This window comes from Lycium barbarum, chromosome 3 (genome assembly GCF_019175385.1).
Source record: "Lycium barbarum isolate Lr01 chromosome 3, ASM1917538v2, whole genome shotgun sequence".
NCBI lineage: Eukaryota > Viridiplantae > Streptophyta > Magnoliopsida > Solanales > Solanaceae > Lycium > Lycium barbarum.
Window position 1 is genome coordinate 146,128,165 of NC_083339.1, and position 15,823 is coordinate 146,143,987.

Sequence of the window (15,823 nt, forward strand, 5' to 3'; positions counted from 1 at the left end):
AAAGGATAGGCTGGTTTGCTCAAAGTTTTTTTCTTTTTCTTTTTTCTTTTGAGTTTCAATAGAAGTGAAGTAGATAAATCGAAACATTTTGTTTACTCCTGCAAAGTACAGTAAAAGTTGTAATGTAGGTTAATGACTTAATGCTTACTCGAGAATGAGTTGCCTTTGCTCCCCTTTTGCCTTATTTTAATCGCACACTAAAGTTTTATTTATCTCCTAAAAAAAGAATGATAATATGTGCTTTTTAGAAACCGATTAATTTTAGTATTTTCATTTTAACTGTAATTGTTTGACTTGTTGGGACCTACTTAATATAGAAGTTACGTTCATTCCTTTATAATAAAAAAGAGAGAAAATAAAAAAAATATGTGAAACTCCTACCTGTACTATAGATCATTTAAAAGAATAACTATGCTACTTACATATACTAAAATATTATGTCAAAACTTTTCTTTGATGTCTTAAACTCCATGCTTAACTATACATCTTCACATAAAATGAAATAAAGAAAAAAAAATGGGAGAGGGGCGAAGATTTCATAATGGATAAATTACTAAGAGATTTGAGAGTTTGGAAATTCATAATGATGGCTTATGACACAAAGAGAGGGGCGGGTATCTAACAACTCATTTGGCGATAATTCAACAAACAAAATCCAATGTCTAACCTTCGGGCACTTAAGGAGATGATTAAAAGTACGGAAAAGGCTCAAATATGCCATCGAACTATCGGAAATGGCTTATTTATGCCACTCGTCAATAATTTGGCTCATTTATGCCATCGAACTATCAGGAATGGCTCATCCATGCCATTTTTCAATAAAGTCGATTTTACAATACCAGATATGACACTTGATCACCAATTAGAGGTCCACGTCGTTTAATTAAACCAACACAAATTAAATCCTAAATTAAACTAAAACCCGACCCACAAATCTGTGTTGGTTTAATTAAACGACATGGACCTCTAATTAGAGGCCAAGTGTCATATCTGGTATAGTAAAACCTGCGTTAATGAAAAATGGCATGGATGAGCCATTTCTGATAGTTCGATGGCATAAATGAGCCAAACTATTGGCGAATGGCATAAATGAGCCATTTCCGATAATTCGATGACATATTTGAGCCTTTTCGTTAAAAGTATCAAAGTGAACAGTGTTTGTATAAATTAAGGATAAAGACGAAAGTAAAAAAAAAAAAAAAAAAGAACTCACCTACCGCTGACAAAGACTTAATTGGAACTTATAGTTGAAAGGGTCTTCATATTCATCCCTTTTCACACTATTTTTATAATATGACTTTGGTAGGTGAACGATATTTCTCTAATCATTCATGTACTCATGCGGTTACCGTACCAATTGAACTTCGTACGCCTCACTTGACACTGTAGAAGGTAGAATATCAAGCATATTAAGTCGCTTGTTTAATTTATTTTCACTATAAGAGGAAATGTAATATCGCATCTTGTGAATTAATTATACATTTGTTTTAGTGTAACAATTATGAATATTAAACCAATTTAGAAAAAGCGCAGAACTAAAACTACCCATTTTTATCTTCTTTTTTTTTAATTTTTTTTTAAAAAAGGATTGTCCTTTAGTGAGCTAGCAAAGAGCTAGTAATGAAATTGGGTTCGCATGCACAAGAAATTGGCAAAAGTGCCATGATTTGACTCATGCGAGGGAGTTCTAATCCAAGTCACAGATATGTGCAATTTCAGTTTCTTGATTTAAACATGTCATAATCTATATGAATGGATCATAATTTGAGACTCGGTTGAGCCATTAATGTAATTATATGATTCTTTTTACTAATTTAAGCCATTATAACATAATTTACTACTTTAATTACCCATAAATGCTGAACAATGCCTTCTGAAAAGACACGAAAACAGAAAAGATTCTTCTATTTATTTATTGGTATGCTGGATTTCCTTTTCTTATATATATATTTTTTTGGTTATTTATGCTCCTAATTTATATTAAAAAAGTTACTGATTGTTTTAGAGTTGCATCTACATTTTTTTTTCTACATCTAGACTAACAAAATACTCTTAAGAATTATTGTGATTTTTCCAACAAATTCAACAGCTGAAGTGCATCTTCCACAGAGAGACAAAGATAACGACACTACAATATATGTTTGTCGATTTAAAAAAGAAACGTGTTCAAAGAAAAGGCTAAGCTATGTAATTTGTCTTGTTTTCTTTCTTTTAGGTGAAAATTAAAGGGGCTTTATAAGAAACTTTATACGTATCTTGAATTGGCAACTTGGTAATGTCATCAGATTTTATCAAACAAAATATTCATCACGATATCAGGTAAAATATAACAGTAAAATAATTTTCCAACATAGTATTATATACTCTCCAATTTTAACCCATATGCGTTCCTTTCAAATAGATATTTTACTTCAAATGGGAGTAATTAAGAACATTTAAGGACCTACAACACAAATGTTATGAGACATAATTAAGAGGAATATATAGGATATGATTTGGAATTAATATATCTAACACTTCCGTAATTTTCAGTGTGTAAACAAAAGCAAATATGACGATTGGAAAAGTTAGGTAAAACGGCAGACTTAGAGCCTGTTTGGATTGACTTATTTTAAGTGTTTTTAACCCAAAACAACTTTTAAGCCATTTTGTAGTGTTTGGATAAAGTAAAAATGTGCTTTTAAGTACTTTTTTAAGTCAAAATAACCAAAATAAGCCAAAAACTACAATTCCTAACTTATGGCTTATACTTAAAAGCCACTTAAAATAAGTCCATCCAAATGGGCTCTTATTCCCGTAACTTGGACTAACAACTCACGAATTTAATAATCGTGAGGCATTTTTATTTTTAATTTTTTCTTTGTATTAAAAATGATTTAATTTTAAGATGAACATCTTTGATCTTACTTTTAATAAAATGATTAATAGTCACATAAATATTTATGACTTGTTCTAGACTATAGGTTTCAAAAATCATTCTTTTTTTTCTTATACTTTTTGTCAAGTTAAACAATACTCCATCACATAAATTGGAATGAGACGAGTTAGTGAAAAAGTAGTATACGTCGAATTCTGCTACATGCACTTCTGGTGTGGTACCTCCCGTTTAAAAAATTATATAAACTTGTTTGACTAGATTTGAATTTTAAAAAAGAAATAAAAATTATATGAAATTTGTCATTTAAACAATTTATGATGTTTTTGTGGCAATAAATTCTTTTTTACCCCTCTCCCTAAGAGCTCTTCCTTTTTTGCTCCCTTGTTGACTCGAATTCACAATCTTCGGATAGGTAGTAGAGGGTGCTTACAATCTGAGCAACCCTATCTTGTAGTAGGTATAAATTATTGTTGGGATTCTTTAGATATCACTACTTGGATATCACAGGATCTTTCTAGCTTCAATACTGTTTACTGACAGTATTTTCGACGTCAGATGAACAAGATCGTATAAGTGAACAGTGTCGTATACGGGAATAGTACCGTATATATAAATAGTACTTATACGGCAATATGAAAATACAGCGAAAAGTAAATGACACGGAGATTTTTAACGTGGAAAACCCTTGACGGGAAAAACCACGGGACAACTCCGAAACAGCTTCACTATTAAAATAGCGGTACACAATACAATCTCCAAGTATCACAAAACTTGGGTATACTCTCAATACAAATCTCACCACAATATTCTGCTAATAAGGTGATGGAATACCCTTTTTTTTTTTTTTTTTGCTTGCTCTCTCTAACTCTTCTCTACTTGAGTTCTTGAGTTATTTTGGCCATATTTCCAAATGAAGCTTAGAACTCTATTTATAAGCTTCAGAAAAACGCGTGAACAGTAACACCGCGTGCACAGTAAACCGCGTGAACAGTAGCAAACAGTAAACCGCGTTTTATACGCGTGAACAGTACCACACGTATTTACTATTCAACTCTGGTGGGCCCCACATGTCGGAGGGACCTACTCAACAATTCTCTCCCTCCCGACGACATGGGGAAGAATGTTCTTGTGAATCACCGAGAGCTCATACCAACTAGCTTGGAACAAACTTCAAGCTTTTGCCTTGAGACCGCCTTTGTCATCATATCAGCTTCATTTCCATCTGTGTGGATCTTCTTCAACTGGAATCTTTTTGTCTCCGTAGCATTACGAATCCAGTGATATCTGACATTAATATGCTTGGTTCTTGAATGATATGTGGCATTTTTGCTCAAGTCTATTACACTCTGACTGTCACAATATACAACATACTCGTCGTGCTTAATACCCAGCTCCTTGAAAAAAGTCTTCATCCACAGCATCTCTTTGCCACCTTCAATCGCGGCAATGTACTCAGCTTCGGTTGTGGATAGAGCTACACATTTTTGCAACTTGGACTGCCAAGATACAACTCCCCCTGTAAAAGTAAACAAATAACCAGATGTAGATTTCCTGCCATTAAGATCTCCGGCCATATCTGCATCTGTATATCCTTCAAGGACTGGTTTTCCTTTTCCAAAGCTTAAACATAGCTTGGAAGTTACCCTCAGTTATCTAAATATCCACTTCACTGCTTCCCAATGTTCTCTACCAGGATTAGAGAGAAACCTGCTCACAACTCCTACTGCATGAGCGATATCCGGTCTCGTACAAACCATAGCATACATGAGACTTCCCACAGCTGAAGAATACGGAATAGCCGACATCTTCTGCTTATCTTCTTCTGTAGAAGGGCATGACTTCTTACTGAGTTTGAAATGAGACCCGAGAGGCGTACTGACTGCCTTTGCCTCTCTCATGTTGAACCTATCAAGAATTAGTTCAATGTAACCTTCTTGTGACAAGTATAATCTTCCACTCTTCTTGTCACGTGTGATCTCCATGCCTAAAATATATTTAGCTGGTCCCAGATCCTTCATATCAAAGGATTCTGATAGTGCTGATCAATGCTCTGTCCTGGCCAATAATCAGCATATCATCTACATATAGCAACAAGATTATAAACTTCTCACCAGGAAATTGTTTGAAGTAGACACAGCAGTCTGCTGTAGTTCTCTGGTACCCATAACCCACCATGAATGAGTCGAACTTCCTGTACCACTGCCGTGGAGCCTGCTTCAACCCGTACAAGCTCTTCTTTAATCTGCAAACCATGTCTTCTTTCCCTTTGACTTCAAACCCTTCTGGCTGCTGCATATAAATCTCTTCCTCCAAATCACCATGGAGAAATGTTGTTTTCACATCTAGTTGCTCTATCTCAAGGTCTTGACTTGCTGCTAACCCCAGTACTGTTCTGATTAATGATAATTTTACAACAGGAGAAAAATTTCAACAAAGTCAACACCTTTCTTCTGACTGAAGCCCTTCACCACTAGACGAGCTTTGTGTTTTACCAAGTTTCCTTTGCCATCTTTCTTCAGCCTGAACACCCATTTATTTCTAAGGACCTTCCTTCCTTTTGGTAACTGCACGAGCTCATAAGTATGATTATTCTTGAGGGAATCCATCTCCTCCTGCATAGCTTTCATCCAGCTGCTTCTATCTTCATAAGCCTGCACCTCATGGAAGCTTTCTGGCTCTCCCTCATCGGTCAATAGGACATACTCTGTTGATGGATATCTGCTACTTGGTTGGTGATGTCGTGTTGACCTCCTAAGCTGAAGTTCTCCAGTCTCTTGTTCTGGAATCATCTCCCCCTCATCGTCATGCTCTTGTGATGGTACATCTTCATCTTAAGCATCATCTTCATTTGTGGGTTGTGGGAGAGGATCAATAGTTACTTCAGGAGTAACTTTGTCTGATTGCTGCTTTTCCTTTTCTGGATCTTTCATTGTCTGATTTTCATGAAAGACCACATCCCTGCTTCTGATAACTTTCCTTGCCTTTGGATCCCAAAATCTGTAGCCAAACTCTTCATCTCCTTAACCAATGAAGATGCATGGTATGGCTTTATCATCAAGTTTTGACCACTGCTCCTTTGGCACATGCACAAATGCTTTGCACCCGAATACTTTCAGATGATTATAAGAAATGTCTTTACCTGTCCATACCTTCTCCGGGACTTCAAAATTGAGTGGGGCCGAAAGACATCTGGTTATAATGTAACAGGCAGTAAGCACAGCTGTTCCCCAGAAAGACTTAGGAAGCTTTGCAGTTCTTCTCATACATCTGACTTTCTCCACAATGGTGCGATTCATCCTCTCTGCAACTCCATTGTGTTGAGGAGTCCCTGGGACGGTCTTCTCATGTCGAATCCCATGTCTGGAGCAGTAATCTCTGAACTCATGATAAATATATTCACCTCCATTATCTGTATGAAGGAATTTTAGAGACTTTTCGGTTTCTCTTTCCACCATGGCGTGAAACTGTTGAAAAATCTGGAACACTTGATCTTTTGACATCAACAGATACACCCATGTTTTTCTCGAGGCATCATCAATAAAATTTACAAAATATTTATGTCCTCCAAGACTTCCAACTTCTATAGGACCACATACATCAGAATACACTCTTTCTAACAATTATGATTTTCTTGTGGATTTACTGCTAAATAAAACTCTATGTTGCTTTCCAAATAAACAGAAATCACATTGATCAAGTAACATACCTTTGTCAAAAGGAACTCTATTCTTCTTTGCCAAAATCTGTAGCCCCTTTTCATTTATGTGGCCAAGTCTCTTGTGCCACAAACTTGGTGAAGAATCAGCTACAATATTTAACCCATTTTTCTAAATCTGTCCATGGGTCTTGTATAGTGTACAACAAACTTGACCCTTTGCAACAACCATCGTTCCTTTCGTGAGTTTCCATTTGCCATCACCGAAGTGATTTTCGAAGCCTTCCCTATCTAGGGCGATTCCAGACATCAAATTGAGGCGTAGATCTTGGACATGCCTCACATTCTTCAGTATCAGCTGGTGACCTACATTTGTCTTGATGCATATATCTCCAATACCCACAATATTAGAACTGGTGGTATTTCCCATCTTCACATGACCAAAGTCTCCTGCTTTGTATGTGGTGAACAACTCTCTGTTTGGTGTAGCATGGTATGAGGCTGCAGTATCCACCACCCACTCACTCATATGGTCACTAACATGTAGGCACTCGTCAACAATGACTGCAACATCTTCATCACCTCTTGTGATTGCAGCAACAGTGTTCTTCTCATCTTCTTTCTTCTGGTTTCCTCCAGCTTGTTCTTGCTTCCATACACGGCAATGTTTCTTCATGTGGCCTGCTTTGCCACAATGGTAACAAGAGTAATCATTACCTTTTGCTTTTGATCTTCCCCTGGACCGATCACTTTGAGACCTTTGGGATCTCCCTTTGCTTCTGCCTCTGGTCTCCGTCACGAGTGCTTGTGACTCGTTGCTAACAACTCTACTGATCTTATTGTAAGACAGTAGGGATCCTGACACCTGCTCAAAATTCATAGTGTCCTTCCCATATAACAGGGTAGTCACCAGATTTTCATATGACGGAGGTAGAGATGCCAATAGGAGTATCGCTTTATCCTCATCATCAAAAGTTACTTGAAATTGTAATAACTGAGAGATAAGGCCATTGAACTTACTTAGGTGTTGTAGCAGATCTGCATTTTCCTGCATGCGCAGACTGTACAGCTCCTTTTTCAAATACAACTTGTTTGACAAGTTCTTTGCCATGTACAGCTCCTCCAGCCTTTTCCAGATCTCCTGTGCAGTAGTGCAGTTCTCCATACTGATGTTGTTGAGAACTTCGTCTGAAAGGTTGAGCCGTATTGCACTGACAGCTGTCTCATCTATATCTTCCCATTGGTCTTCTGTCATGGTTTCTGGCTTTTTGCACAGATAACGCCTTGTGAACCTTCTGTTGAATGAGAAGATCCTTCATTCGTCTCTGCCAGAGGGTAAAATTGTTATTACCAGCAAACTTTTCAATCTCGTATTTTGCACCTGTCATTTTTACTTTGACGTCACTCCAAGCCAACCTTGCTCTGATACCACTTGTTGGGATTCTTTAGATATCACTACTTGGATATCACAGGATCTTTCCAGCTTCAATACTGTTTACTGACAGTATTTTCGACGTCAGATGAACATTACCGTATAAGTGAACAGTGTCGTATACGGGAATAGTACAGTATATATAAATAGTACTTATACGGCAATACGAAAATACAGCGGAAAGTAAATGACACAGAGATTTTTAACGTGGAAAACCCTTGACGGGAAAAACCACGGGACAACTCCGAAACAGCTTCGCTATTAAAATAGCGGTACACAATACAATCTCCAAGTATCACAAAACTTGGGTATACTCTCAATACAAATCTCACCACAATATTCTGCTAATAAGGTGATGGAATACTCGTTTTTTTTTTTTTTTTGCTTGCTCTCTCTAACTCTTCTCTACTTGAGTTCTTGAGTTATTTTGGCCATATTTCCAAATGAAGCTTAGAACTCTATTTATAAGCTTCAGAAAAACGCGTGAACAGTAACACCGCGTGCACAGTAAACCGCGTGAACAATAGTAAACAGTAAACCGTGTTTTATACGCGTGAACAGTACCACGTGTATTTACTATTCAACTCTGGTGGGCCCCACATGTTGGAGGGACCTACTCAACAATTATGACATTAAAAGTTAATACAAATTTAAAATATAATTATTTTTGAATATAAAATGTATCATTCTTTCTATTTTTTTTTTTTTTTTGTTTTTGACGTAAATCTATTATCTGCGTCCTATTCGAGCAAAAGTTGATGGAAAAGTAAGAAGATTACATGTTGGAAATGCAAGCAGTATCTTCATCATTCCCAACTACTTACTAAAGGTTAATTGTATCTTCCCTATTTGACTATTTCCCTTAGTAAGTGTGAACAAATTGGTATCTTGCGCTAAAAAAATACAGAATTTTCTCATAGTCAAAGCTCCACCAACTAACGTGTTTTCGATCTCATTGAATAAAATGCAAACAAAGTTACTTACTAGTCACAATATATACCTAACATAACTGACACTCAATGACGAAAGTTATTTAGGAATTAAAAGAAAATTGTAACTCGAATAGAATGGTAAGTATTTTTAGGGACTAGGTTGTATGTAGCCCTTTACTGCAACAACAACAACATCTCCAGGATAATCTCATAATTAAATGGTGTCTGGGAAAAGTAAATTATTAAAATTGTAATATATAGTAGATATGAACTCATAACTTTTAAAATGTAATTGGTTCAATACTAAAAATCTTAAGATTGAACCACAAAATTTAAATCCTGGATCCGCCTCTGCCTGGAAGGTAGAGAGACCGTTTCAGATAGACCTCAGTTCAAGAAAAACAATTCAAAATAGCCCAGAGAATTGTATGTATACCCTTCGTAAAAATAAATTTAATTTTATGTCTGGTTTATAAAAAAAGCTAATTCTTAACATAAGAGGAGGAAACCATTCCCATGGGGGGTAAAGAAAATTAGACACTCAGTAATTATGATACTCATCTTATATGTCTCATTTAGGCAAGTTCAATTGTCAAGGATAATTTTCAAATGCATTTCTTTCTCCTTTTTACTTGTTTTTAATTACCCAATTATGAAGAAAAAAAAATGTGACCATTAATGAAAACAGAAATAGGTGCTCCCAAATTGCAAAGTAGGTGTTTCCAAAATGTAACAACCAATAAATTAATGTGACCATTAAAAGACCAAAAGTAGGTATTTTTTAATACATTTTTAATTTACTTATTAGATAATATATGCGACCCACATGCTTTAATTTACTTCTCTTTGTTATAAAATTAACCTATTTTGTCCATCCAACTTTTCTTGTATTATTTCCCTCATAAATCATTACGATAGTTCCATTCATCTACTCTAACTTTGTATTATAATTGTCTCTAATGAACTAACAATTCAAGATACAACAAAATATTTCTCTAAATTATTAAATTTTTAAACGTTGGATTCGCAATAATTGCAGGTCATTATATGGTGGTTGTGGAAGGAGAATCCAATCACCAAGCGAATGCAATGTGGCGGCTTTTACTAATATATTTCGTTGATTATGTAAATGTAGACACTGACAGTACCAATTAATAACATAATTTTGAAAAATAAGCTTTAAAATTTTCATAAAAGAACAAGATATATTACTGGTCCAAATGTCGAATTATCTAACGAGTCTTAAAGATTATCCAACTAGTCCTAAGTATCTTAACCAGCTTCCCTAAATTCTATGCTCATTATATATCAATCAATCTCAAACAAAATTGGAAGCAACTGTATGAAATCCATTCATCTTTATGATAATTAGTATTGACAGTTACCAGAATGAGACCAATTATAATCAGATTCAACGTAACAATCAGATTCAAATTATTCAAATACTATTCATAAATAATTTGTGTTTATGATACTTGGGACTCATGGGGAGTTCTTTTTTCTTTCTAAAATAGAGGTCCACTAAAGGAATCTTTGTTTTAGATAAATTTACAATCTTTTCAATATATTTTACTCTCTCAGCTCCAGTTTATGTGATATATAGTTAGAATCCGCATGGAGATTAAGAAAGAGATGAAAGCTTTAGAAGCTTTTGGTACTAAGCATATTATCTTATGTATGTATATATAAAAGCAGGACATAGGTCCGCTAATGTGGTAGCCTAAAAGCCCAGCATTTGCACTTATCTTAATTCTCAATTTTTTGCCTTTATTATATTAATTAATTAATTAGTTAAAAAAATACTCGACACTTTCTTTCCAGATAGTTGCGTATGATTTTCAAACGATGTCTCCCAACAGTTTTGCTTTTCTCTCTCCTGAGTTATTAGTTAACTAATTCCCATCTGATCCTAGACCACAAACCCATGTCCCTTTCATTGATACATGCCATTACTAACTTTTTTATTTGGCAAAATACATCAAAACACTCCTAAACTATACCTCAAAAGTCACACTTAAACTATCCTGACGATTCATTACACACCTAATATATGAAAAAGTGATATTTTTTACTCCCTCATATAATATGACCAGTTGCACTAGGGGAGAGCGTACACACTCTCTCCTCACATCAGCGCTACGTCAGTCCACATCAGCGCCACCTAAAAAAATCCTCTAATTTTTAATTTTATATTTTTTTCCTTTCCCCTCCTCCCCCACCCTCCTCCCTTTCTTCTTTATCCCTACTCCCTTTCTTTTTCACATTTTGAGCTCAAATATCAAAATTAGTATGAATGTGAATGTACAACACATATTTTCCTGTTTCAATGCTGGACCCTTTGGTAGCAATTAGAAAACTTTTTTAATGCAAAAGCACTGAAACCATAAGCAAGAAATTGGAAGCACTCGCAAATTGAGAAATAAAAGAAATTTTGAGAACCCAAAAATGGAAAGTTCAAAAAAGAAAGAAGCAAACCTCCAAAACCCCATCCTACCCCAAATCCACAACTAGGGGTGTACAAAGTAAACCGACAAACCGCATCAAACCGATAAACCGAGTCAAACCGAGAAAAAAAATCTGACTAATGGTTTGGTTTGACTTGATTTGGTGTTGAAAAAAAAACCCGACCATAATTGGTTTGGTTTGGTTTTAACGAAAAAAAGTCAAATCGAACCAAACCAACCCGACATTATATGTATTAAATTTTTAAAATATTTTACACATAAAAATATTTATTTGTAATGTAATTTATAAATATTTCTTAAATTTTTTCGTAGTTTTTTTATCCATTATCATATTATTCAAGCTTGAACTTAGAATTTTGAATGTTAATAAGTTTTATATTCTATGGATGTTAGTAACTCAAATAAAGTCCAAACCAAAAGCAACTCAACACTAATGCTAATAAAAGAAATTCAATTTACCACTAGGAATGACAATAATGTTGGATATCTATTCTTTAGTTTTGCATAATTGATTTAGAGAGTGAAAATACATAACTTAAATTTTTTTCTTTGTCGTGTAATTAATACTTATTAGCCGTACTTATTTTAGCATGACTTGGTATTTTTAGATTATGGTTATTTTCTTTATGGCTTGTTAATTAGCAATATTTATTTTAACCGATTTTATTAGCTTTTGTTGAATATTTTAATACAATGTCATCACTCTTCACACATTTTGTGTTATTTTTTTAAGAAACACCTTAATTATGTAGTTGTATCTTACTAGAACTAAAGAAATATTTGAAGTAAAAGTTATATGTTTTGTATCAAGACTATTCCAGAAAAAAAAACCAAAAAAACTCGAGAAAACCGAATAACCCAAGAAAACCCGAATTTTATTGGTTTGGTTTGGTGTATATATTTAAAAACCCGACGCAATTGGTTTGGTTTGGTGTTTAAAAAATCCGAATCAACTTGGTCCATGTGCACCCCTATCCACAACCAATGTCAGCACCTAAACAAAATATCCAATTTCAATCTTTTTGCATCAGTACATGAAAACAAGTCAAAAAAAAGATGAGAACAAAAAGAAGCTTTTTATTCAAAAGACGACACCGGTTTCATTAAAGTTGGTCAGTATCATTGCTTTCAGTTGAACAAATTACCAATCAATAGAACAAAGATTTACAAATTTGGAGCAGTGTTACTGGGAGCAATATTCTTCACTTTTTGATTTTCTGATCCTAACAATTTATGTTACCTTTTAGATATTGGCAAAATACATCAAAATTTGATTTCTTCTTCTCTTCAAAACATGGTTACATTCTTCTTCTCCTCTTCAGAAGGGAGTGCAGAAGAAAGGGAAGAGTGGGGAAATGAAGAAGAAAGAGACAGGTGGGGGGTGGAAGAAAGGCAGGCGTGGGGAAATGAAGAAGAAAGGGACAGGTGGGGGGAGGGTGGGGAAATGAAGAAGAAAGGGACGGGTGGGGGGGGGGGAGGGGCGGGGAAATGAAGAAGAAAGGGATGGGTGGGGGTTGGGGGTGGGGTGAGATTAAAAAAATATAAATTTAGTATTAAAAAAAAACATGAATTAATTTTAATTAAAACGCGTCTATTTTTTAATTATTTTTATATTTTATGCCACATTAATTTTCAGGGAGCAAATAATATTACTTTTTTATATATTAGATGTGTAATAGATCACTACTAAAGTTTAAATATGAACTCGACTTTTCGGATATAGTTTAAGTATCATTTGATGTATTTCACCTTTTTACTTTCATCTTCATCCATTTCTAATTCCATTACTTCTAATGCTGTCATTTTCACGTTCCTTTATCAGTACTTTTTTTACCTTTATATTAAATTCTTCCACATTACTTTGCCTATATGCTGTTATTTCCTGTCATTTACTGAGAATCAATACGTATTTTTTTGATTTTTATTTAACCTAATTATTAATATATGATGTTGTTTCAGTGCTTTTGGAGAAGCAGTAGGCTTTTTGAGGTGTTTAGAATTTCCAGTAAAGAAGGTAACAAAGTTGATGAATTACAGTACTTTTTTTACTTTTATATTAAATTCTTCCACATTACTTTGCCTATACGCTGTTATTTCCTGTCATTTATTGAGAATCAATACGTATTTTTTTGATTTTTTATTTAACCTAATTATTAATATATGATGTTGTTTGAGTGCTTTTGGAGAAGCTGTAGGCTTTTTGAGGTGTTTAGAATTTCCGGTAAAGAAGGTAACAAAGTTGATGAATTACATTTTTAGTTTAATTATCTTCTTTGGGGTCATTAACACTATTATTTACATAATTTTTATTTTCTATAAATGTACTCTTATGTATTGATTTTTAAAAGTACTACGGCTTTTATTTTTGGGTATGATTATTCTCTGGCGTACATATATAGTGTCACTCCAGCATTTTTTTTTTCTCTTCAATTTTCTTATTAGCTATATGAATGATAAGAGAAACTAACGATGGGAAAGAACATGTTTTTATTTCTAGATTTTGCTGAAGCATCAAAATTTTGCAAAAAATTTAAAGAAGAAAAAATGACAATTTGATTGCTGTTGAGAGAGGTTTTTCTTTTTCTTTTTCTTTTTTAAAGTTAAAATTTTGGTAAAGAGAAAAAAGCATGCTGAATAGGGGAGAATTTTTTATACTATAATAAACATTTGAAGAATGCGCTTACGTATTCACACGTACCTGCGTAATGTTTACTAATCGAAAATTATTCTTCAATGTGTTTATGAAGACAAAAGTGTAGTACCTCCAAAGTTAGAATAAAATTCAAGGAATGTTTCTCAACACAACGTAAATTCTGAAATGAAGACTTGACACTATCTTTTCAATGACCTTAAGAAGCTTGTTGTGCACAATACAAGTGAGATCGATTGATATTTATAATATTTTAATTAGGACTAATAGGCAAAATAACTGTAAGGACTCCACCATTGAGTAAGTACAAATGTAATTAATGCCTTAATCCATATCTGGTTTTCTGTCTTAAGCATTTTTTCTAGATTTTTTATGTATATTACTGATATATTTGTTTTTGTTTTGTTTTTGGTATTATAATAATTTAATCTCTCATTTTTCTACTAAATTTTCGGAAAGATCATTTCATAAATTTGTTGAAGATGTATAGAATACGCCGTGAAGACGAAGAATCCATTCTTTTTATGTATACAAATATATAGGGGGGGAAATTGATTAAAGAGTAATACTTTTATATCATTCATTATCTTTTAATTTAAGTTGGAATATCTTCAACATATATGATTTTTTACGAGAATATGCCTTTTGTTATTTTTAATATTAACTTTAGTTGAAATATTTTCAATATTTTTATTTTTTATAACAATGTGCCATTTGTAATATGTTCAAATATGGAGAAGGATCACTTGCAGTTCAATGAGGTCATTCATGATCGTGCAATGTACGGGCAAATTAACTAGTTATAATATATTTGTGTGACTATAATTTTTTTAAAATTTGTGTTCTTAGACATGCCATAAGATTTGTGTGTCTATAAAAACATCTCATTAAAGGTTAAATGAGACTGATGGAGTAATTTTTTTCAGACAAGCTTCATGTGGTTTTATGTTTACTATGGCCTATATAGTTATAAAATTTAATTATGTAATATGGTATATGTGTTACATATATACTTAGTCGGCGTTTGGCCATAAAAACCAAAAACAATTTCACTTTTTTTTGGAATTTTTGAAGTTGGAGTTGTGTTTGGTCATAGTTTTGCAAATAATTTTTGGTTGTTTTTCCTAAAACACATGAAATATGATTTATACCTTCAATTTCTAAAAACTAGTAAAATCACCCAACTTAACTAATTTACCCGAATTTGTCATCCTTATTATTTTCTTCTTCTATTAAAACCACATTCGTTAATCGTTATTATTTTATGCAATATATAAGACTTCACTCATTAACTCTAGTGCTTAAGGTTGAAGATGGAGGGTGCTTATATATCTTTTATCACCAACAAATTACAAAAAAAGAAAGAAAAAAAAAAGGTAAAGTGGGGTAATTGGGAAGAAGATAAAATAAGGCGTTACTTTTCACACTAGGGTAGTATTTCTTTCTTCTTTTGACATGTTTTTTTATCCAACAAATAATAATAATTACGTTTTAACTCCAAACACTTCTAACGCATAACTAAGGTAAACATGTCTCAATAAAAGTTGTATGTATTATGAAAATTCATCATGAAATGATAAGTTTATGTTGGTTGACCTACATAATTTTTTCCCTTTTATTTGGCTTCAAACTGGTAATGTAAACAAATTCTCACAGACATAATTAACGAATAATTCATTTATTTGGCTGAAAAAAATTGCTTTATTTGCTGTTTTTAGGCTTTTTTAATCCACTAGTTTTCCTAACCTTTTTCCCCACGCCCTTCCTCTTCTTCCTTTCCGACCTTTTTTTAATTTTAATTTTACCAGGTA